This window comes from Oryctolagus cuniculus, chromosome Y (genome assembly GCF_051225735.1).
Source record: "Oryctolagus cuniculus isolate XC-2025 breed Fujian yellow rabbit chromosome Y, ASM5122573v1, whole genome shotgun sequence".
NCBI lineage: Eukaryota > Metazoa > Chordata > Mammalia > Lagomorpha > Leporidae > Oryctolagus > Oryctolagus cuniculus.
The window spans coordinates 8612845-8619266 of record NC_142889.1 but is presented as its reverse complement, the minus strand read 5'-3'; positions in this window follow the sequence as shown (position 1 = coordinate 8619266).

The following is a 6422-nucleotide window of genomic DNA, read 5'->3' as shown; positions in this document are numbered from 1 at the left end:
TGGTCAAGTCACCGTTTCCCATAGTGTCCATTTCACTTCAACAGGTTTCCTTGTTGGTGTTCAGTCAGTTGTCACTGATCAGGGAGAACATATGGTATTTGTCCCTTTGGGACTGGCTTATTTCACTCAATATGTTGTGTTCCAGATTCCTCCATTTTGTTGCAAATGACTGGATTTCGTTGTTTCTTACTGCGGTATAGTATTCTAAAGAGTACATATCCCATAATTTCTTTATCCAGTCTACCGTTGATGGGCATTTAGATTGGTTCCAGGTCTTGGCTATTGTGAATTGTGCTGCAATAAACATTAGGGTGCAGACTGCTTTTTTGTTTGCCAATTTAAATTCCTTTGGGTAAATTCCAAGGAGTGGGATGGCTGGGTTGGACGATAGGGTTATATTCAGGTTTTTGAGGAATCTCCTGACTGATTTCCATAGAGGCTTGACCAGTTTGCATTCCCACCACCAGTGGGTTAGTGTCCCTTTTTCCCCACATCCTCGCCAGCATCTGTTGTTGGTAGATTTGTGTATGTGAGCCATTCTAACCGGGGTGAGGTGAAACCTCATTGTGGTTTTGATTTGCATTTCCCTGATTGCTAGTGATCCTGAACATTTTTTCATGTGCCTGTTGGCCATTTGGATTTCCTCTTTTGAAAAATGTCTGTTGAGGTCTTTGGCCCATCTCTTAAATGGGTTGTTTGTTTTGATGTTGTGGAGTTTCTTGATCTCTTTGTAGATTCTGGTTATTAACCCTTTATCTGTTGCATAGTTTGCAAATATTTTTTCTCATTCTGTTGGTTGTCTCTTCACTCTCCTGACTTTTTATTTTGCAGCACAGAAACTTCTCAATTTGATGCAATCTCAATGATTTTATCTTTGACTGCCTGTGCCTCCCGGGTCTTTTCCAGAAACTCTTTGCCTGTGCCATTATCTTGAAGGGTTTCTCCAATGTTCTCTAATAACTTGATGGTGTCAGGTCGTAGATTTAGGTCTTTAATCCACGTTGAGTGGATTTTTGTGTAAGGTGTAAGGTAGGGGTCTTGCTTCATGCTTCTGCACGTGGAAATCCAGTTTTCCCAGCACGATTTATGAATAGACTGTCCTTGCTCCAGGAATTGGTTTTAGATCCTTGATCAAATTTAAGATTTTGTAATTTTCATCGTAGAGATCTTTAACGTCCTTGGTTAAGTTTATTCCAAGGTATTTGATTGTTTTTCTAGCTATTGTGAATGGGAATGAATTAGCAGTTCTTTCTAAGCCGTGGCATTGCTTGTGTATACAAAGGTTGTTGATTTTTGTGCATTGACTTTATATCCTGCTACTTTGCCAAACTCCTCTATGAGTTCCAATACTCTCTTAGTAGAGTTCTCTACCTTGTGATGCCGACACACCCGGTTCTAGTCCCGGGTGGGGTTCTGGATTCTGTCTGGTTGCCCCTCTTCCAGGCCAGCTCTCTGCTATGGCCCAGGACGGCAGTGGAGGATGGCCCAAGTCCATGGGCCCTGCACCCCATTGGAAACCCCATGGGAAACCAGGAGAAGCACCTGGCTCCTGGCTTTGGATCAGTGTGGTGTGCCAGCCACAGCGAGCCGGCTGCCACTTCCATTGGAGGGTGAACCAATGGCAAAGGAAGACTTTTTCTCGGTCTCTCTCTCCCACTTTCCACTCTGCCTGTCCAAAAAAAAAAACACAATAAATTGATAAGGTGAAATTTGTTCATCTGCTCTTTTTAAAGATGTCATTATAGCCCTACTAAGTAAAGCATTCTAACCTGACTTTGATTTTTAAGTGCTTTTTAGCAGAAGCTAACTCTCTTCAAAAATTAATACTTGCTGCAAGAATAAGAGTCTTCAAGATTTGAATTCTTTCACTGTTTCAAACCTATTATATTTATTAAAACAAAATTGTGGCTTATATATACAATTATGAAATTGTAGACTATAAGTCGTAGGCTATAAAATCTATAAAATTATAGATTGTAGGATAAATTTGCATAGTTTCTTACATTATGTCCTGATTATTTATGCTCTATTTCCTGATGGGGAAAATAATGATTCAAAGCAGTTATTTGCCATGGAAAGGTCTCTGGAATTTAAGCTAAATGTCTCCTATGTCAGATAACCGTAATCAGATGATAAAATCGGTGTGTATCTGTATTCCATAAATTTGGTATGTTGTATTATCACTTCTTTTGTTTCCAGAGATGTTTTTATTTCCTTTTTGATTTCTTCTATGAACCACTGTTCGTTCATGAACATGTTGTTCATTCTCCATGTGTTTGCACGTGATGCAGAGATTCTTGAGTTGTTGATTTCTAGCTTCATTTCATTGTGGTCCAAGAAGACGCAAGGTATGATGTTGATTTTTTTTCATTTGCTGAGACTTGTGTTTTGGCCTAGGATGTTGCCAATCCTAGAGAAAGTCTCATGTACCAGAGAGAAAAATGTGTGCTCTGTGGCTGTGTGGTGTAAGGTTCGGCAGGTCTCTGCTAGGTCTGTTAGTTAAGTCTAAAGTGTTAATTACCTCTGCATTTGCTTGTTGATTTTCTGTCTTGTTGATGCGCCCATTGCTGAAAGCGGGTTATTGAAGTCCTGCATTACTACTGTATTTGAGTCTTTCTGTCACTTTAAATACATTAACATTTCTTTTAAATAGCCAGGTACCCTGCAATTATGTGCGTATACAAGTTCAATATCCCATCTTTCTGTTGAATTGGCCCTTTAATCATTATATGGTGCCCTTCTTTGTCTCTTTTAATTGTTTTTGTGCTAAAGTCTATTTGGTCTGATATTAGGATGGCCACCCCAACTCTGTTTCTGTTTCTATTAGCATGGATTATATTTTTCCACCCCTTCACATTCAGTCTGCTTGCATCTTTGTTGGTAAGGTGTTGTTCTTGTAGGCAGCAAATAGATGGGTTTCCTTTTTTAATCCATCCAGCCAATCTATGTCTTTTAACTGGGGAGTTGAGACCATTCACATTCAGTGTGACTATTGTTAAGTACCGACATTTCCCTGACAGGTTTCCATAGATAGTTGTATTTTATTTTATTTTTTATTTATTTCTTTATTTGACATGTAGAGTCATAGACAGTGAGAGAGAGAGAGAGAGAGAGAGAGAGAGAGAGAGAGAGAGAGAGAGAGGGGTGTCTTCCTTCCATTGGTTCACCCCCAAATGGCCGCCATGGCTGGTGCTGCGCCGATCCAAAGCCAAGAGCCAGGTGCTTCCTCCTGGTTTCCTATGCGGGTACAGGGGACCAAGCAGTTGGGTCATCCTCCACTGCCCTCCTGGGCCACAGCAGAGAGCTGGACTGGAAGAGGAGCAACCGGGACTAGAACCTAGCGCCCCTATGGGATGCTGGCACCGCAGGCACAGGATTAGCCAAGTGAGCCACGGCACCGGCCCCCATAAATAGTTTTGTTTATGTATTTTGGATTTCAGTTTTACTTTACCTGGTTCATTTTCTGTGTTCATCTACTTTTGCAGTGATGTTCCCATTTCTGTATTTCTCTGTGTAGGACATCCTTGAACATCTTTTGTAGGGTCGGGTAAGTAGTTATGAATTCTTTCAATTTCTGTTTGTTGTGGTAAATCCTCATTTCTCCTTCATTCAAATATTTTTCAAAAAAATTTTTTTCTTTCAATTTTTTTCTGACAGGCAGAGTGGACAGTGAGAGAGAGCGAGACAGAGAGAAAGGTCTTCCTTTGTCGTTGGTTCACCCTCCAATGGCCGCCATGGCTGGCACGCTGTTGCTGGTGCACCACATTGATCCAATGGCAGGAGCCAGGTACTTTTCCTGGTCTCCCATGGGGTGTAAGGCCCAGGTACATGGGCCATCCTCCACTGCACTCCCTGGCCACAGCAGAGAGCTGGCCTGGAAGAGGGACAACCGGGACAGAATCCGGCATCCCGACCGGGACTAGAATCCGTTGTGTTGGCGCCGCAAGGCAGAGGATTAGCCTAGTGAGCCACAGCGCCGGCCCCATTTCTCCTTCATTCATAAGTAAGAGTTTTGCAGGATATACTAACCTGGGTTGACAATATTTTTTCTCTTAGGACTTGGAGTAGGTCTCTCCATTCTCTCCTTGCCTGAAGGGTTTGTGATGAGAAGTCCCAAGTGAGTCTGATTGGCTTTTCTCTGAATGTTATCTGTCTTCTCTCTTGCATGTATTTTAAGATCTTTTCTTTATGTTACTGAGGAGAGCTTAACTACAATTGTGTGGTGAAGATCTTTTTTTTTTAAAACTTGAAAATTGTTCTTAAAATTTTTTAGTATTTCAATTACATATTTCATGGGGTATAGTGTTATAGTTTGATACAGGAATTAAATGTGTGATGATCAAAAAGGTTAGCATTTTCACCTCTAAACCTTTTTTAAAAATTTGATTGGTTCATCATAATTATATTTATTTGTGGTATTTCAAAAATATATACAATGTCCATTGATCAAAGCAGAGTAATTAACATATTGTTATGTTCTACAATTGGTCTTAATTTTGTCACCTCTTTTGATCAAAATATTTTGATGCCAACCTTCCTTCCACATCCCCAAACAACAGGCACTCAATGAGTTGAAATAAAGGAAAGACTACCTCAGTATAAAGGATTACATCGCTATATAAAGATAGTTCCAGGAGTTTGAGGTTATAAAATCCCCTCAGACAACTCATTACAGTATATTTGTTTTTTTAACGTGTATTTAGTAGATATAAAATTCCAAAGTACAGAATAATTGTGTGTTGATTACAGAGCTCAAGCAATAGTATTAAGTAGAACAAAAATATTAAAAGGGATAAAGTATTAAAGTGTACATCAACAGTGATGACAAGGGCTGATTAATTCACTGTTTCTCATAGTGTCCATTTCACTTCAACAGGTTTCCTTTTAGGTGCTTAGATAACTGTCGCCGCTCAGGGAGAACATATGATATCTGTCCCTTTGCAAATGACCGCATTTCATTGCTTTTGCTGCTGTATAGTATTCTATAGAGTACATGTCCCATAATTCCTCTATGCAGTCTACTGTTGTTGGGCATTTGAGTTGATTCCAGATCTTAGCTATTGTGAATCGAGCTGCAATAAACATTAAGGTGCAGACCGCTTTTTTGTTTCCCAATTTCATTTCCTTTGGGTGAATTCCAAGGAGTGGGATAGCTGGGCTGTATGGTAGCGTTATATTCAGGTTTGTGAGGAATCCCCAGACTGACTTCCATAGTGGCTTGACCAGTTTGCATTCCCAGGAAACAATGGGTTAGGGCCCTTTTTCCCCACATCCTCACCAGCATCTGTTGTTGGTAGATTTCTGAAGGTGAGCCATTCTCACTGGTGTGACGTGAAACCTCATTGTGGTTTTGAATTACATCTCACTGATGGCTAGTGATCCTGAACATTTTTTCATGTGTCTGTTGGCCATTTGGATTTCCTCTTTTGAAAAATGTCTGTGGAGGTCTTTGGCCCATCTCTGAAGTGGGTTGTTTGTTTTGATGTGGTGGAGTTTCTTGATCTCTTTGTAGATTCTGGTTATTAACCTTTTATCTGTTTTATTGGTTGCATATATTTTTTCCCATTCTGTCAGTTGCCTCTTCACTTTCCTGACTGTTTTTTTTTTTTTTTTTTGCAGTACAGAAACTTCTCAATTTGATACAATCTCAAATGTTAATTTTGGCTTTGACCGCTTGTGCTTCCGGGGTCTTTTCCAAGAAGTCTTTGCTGGTACTAATATCTTGCAGGGTTTCTCCAGTGTTCTCTAATAATTTGATGGTGTCGGGTCCTAGATTTAGGTCTTTAATCCATGTTGAGTGGATTTTTGTGTAACGTGTAAGGTAGGGGTCTTGCTTCATGCTTCTGCATGTGGAAATCCAATTTTCCCTAGAATATTTATTGAATAGACTCTCCTTACTGCAGGGATTGATTTTGGATCCTTGATCAACTATAAGTTGGCTGTAGATGTTTGGATTGATTTCTGGTTTTGACTATTCTGTTCCATTGGTCTATCCCTCTGTGGGGAATCGCAGGCTGGCCACCTGTGGGAACTTCCTCACTTTGCTGTTTGCCTTGCCTGTTGTAATAACTTGTGCAAAACAAGTTAAGGAAGTGCTGGCTGCTGAGCAAAACAAGTCAAGGAAGTGCTAACCACAGGATGTCCTGAAGACACAAACAACCCCGATGGGAGCAAGATGAACTTTCAACCTGAGGCACTATGTGCCCTTCAACTTGATTGGACTGTGCCTGCATGGACTGCATGTGAACAGACTAGCCATTGTCTGGGAGCATCCTGCTAGGGGAACCTAGGGTATATAATGGGGATAGGATTGTGTAGGAAGAGGAGGGCTTGGCTTCTTTTCTTTTGCCTTGCATCTGGATGAATAAAGTTCCATGAGAACCAAGTAAGCAGTGATCGTGTCTTTACTACGCTGGACTCTC